The sequence below is a fragment of the Myotis lucifugus genome, unplaced genomic scaffold (genome assembly GCF_000147115.1).
Source record: "Myotis lucifugus unplaced genomic scaffold, Myoluc2.0 scaffold_152, whole genome shotgun sequence".
NCBI lineage: Eukaryota > Metazoa > Chordata > Mammalia > Chiroptera > Vespertilionidae > Myotis > Myotis lucifugus.
This window is the reverse complement of record NW_005871200.1, coordinates 2,024,343-2,026,292: the sequence shown is the minus strand read 5'-3', so window position 1 is coordinate 2,026,292 and position 1,950 is coordinate 2,024,343. Positions and strand designations below refer to the sequence as shown.

The 1,950-nt window shown below is 50.7% G+C and overlaps 1 protein-coding gene across 1 annotated transcript in view; it reads right to left on the bottom strand.

Moving 5' to 3' along the window:
* Window positions 1-1,950, bottom strand: part of CFAP206 (cilia and flagella associated protein 206) — a 35,137-nt gene that overhangs the window by 1,113 nt on the left and 32,074 nt on the right. The gene's annotated exons all lie outside the window — the stretch shown is intronic.

Genomic DNA, 1,950 nt, shown 5'->3' with positions numbered 1-1,950 from the left:
TCATTCTCATCATTTACTATTCAAGAGACTCCTGCCAAAGCAAATAACTTGACTGTTCATTACAAGAACATCCTAAAAGATGCATCAATCCTTCAGAAATAAGCATTAACACGTAGGTTAAGCCCCAGCATTCTTTGCATCCCTTGCCCCAAGAGTCCCCTTGCTATTCCCCTCCATGCTGCTGCTTCCTCATGACCTCTATCCGGTCAGGTTCAAGCCCCTATCCCATCCCTGATCTACCCCTGGCACTGACAGGCCTGCCTTCAACCGAACTTCAAGTTCTCAGTAAGTGCGGCCCTGGCTGCTCCTCCTCTGCCGAGCTCTGCTGAGGGGGTGCTTTCCCTGGTGACTGTGAGGCAGAACGCTCGGCTCTGTCTTAGCAGCAGGTCGTGTGGGCAAGTATGGGGCGCTGCATTCGACGTGATGCGACTGGAGGGGATAATTAGGTCCACGGTGGGACTCAGGATGACGTGGAGGTTGAGGAATGAGAAGAGAGGGTTCATCAGTATGCGGTTCAGCCCCACTGCATACCCCATTCTCTTAACATTCCTACTCCAGACCTGTGCTGCCGCCTCCGCCTCTCACATCCCATCCAGCCATCACGCCCCTCTTCTCCTTTGCCAATTTGTATCTCAAAACCAACTGAAAATGTCACCTAAGTCAATTTAGTAGAATTTTTATTTCACTCCTGCCATGCCACTTAGCAAGAGGTACTTAAAGATTTGCAGCGTCTCAGTGCTACTTGGTAAGGCCCTCAGCTCCTGAAGGACAAGGCATTGGAATCTACATGCTACCTGGTACCTATCTGATGAGTTAGAGTGAGGGTTAGTAGGTAACAGAAAAGAATATGGGGACTGGGCGTCTCAAGAACCGCAGGAGAGAGACGGATAGGGATGCTAACGGGACAGTGATCTAGAAGATACACCCCTGGGCTCAACCTCCCTCAACCCAGGACACCGGGGGCCTGTTTGAAAAGCTGCCACCAGAAAGGGGGCAAGGGAAACGAGGTGGTTAGAGAAGAGCCTGTGAGAGACAACCAAGGCCAGACCTCATGTGAGGAGAGAACTCTAACCCACAGCCCCGCAGCACCCAGTGCGGGAGCCCAACCACAACCCCCGCAGCTGCAGCAACCTGGGCTCAGACTGGCAGGACCTGGCAGGCATCCCATTTGCATGCCCGTCCCCTCCCCCAACTGGGGACCAACCAGAGAAAGCCAAACACGCTCACCAAACCACAGACCTGAGATGCCCGCCTCCGCTTTGCCCCGTCAACAACCTCCCCCCATTTTCCCTGTAAAGCTTTCCTGCTCTGCTCCCTGCCCTGGAGTCTCTGCCAAAGGCAAGTGATAGCGACTCTCTCACTGCAGCAAGGTCTGAAGAAACAGCCTGTTCTCGTTTGGGGAGTCTTCATTTATTTTGAAACCTGACCTCAGTTAAAGAGATGGATAAAGTCTGCTAAGAAAAAGCTAAAGATATCAAGTGTTTGTTGTCTTCATACTACAGTGAATGGTTGTTTAAAATGACAAGACACTTAAATAGAACTAGTGGGGGTATTCCATGGAGTCAGATAGGGATGGACAGGCTTTCACGCAAGGCACCGTCTGTGATTAAGATGACTGAGAATCAGGACTGGAGAGCTCAGTGTCTGGAAAGAGCATGTCCCCAGGAAGGGGGGGGCGGTACTTACGATGCAACAGAGGTACATTCTGCTCCTCACTGGAGTCCAAAGAAGAGAAGGGCACACTTTATGATTAGAGGGAGTTGGGAGTGCTTTATTTTTTAATAATAAAAAAATATGTTCTTACTGATTTTAGAGAGAGAGGAAGGGAGAGGGAGAGAGAGAGAAACATCAATTGGTTGCCTCCTATACCCACCCTGACCAGGGATCAAACCCACAACCTGGGTATGTGCCCTGACTGGGACTAGAACCTGAGATGCTCCAACCAACTGA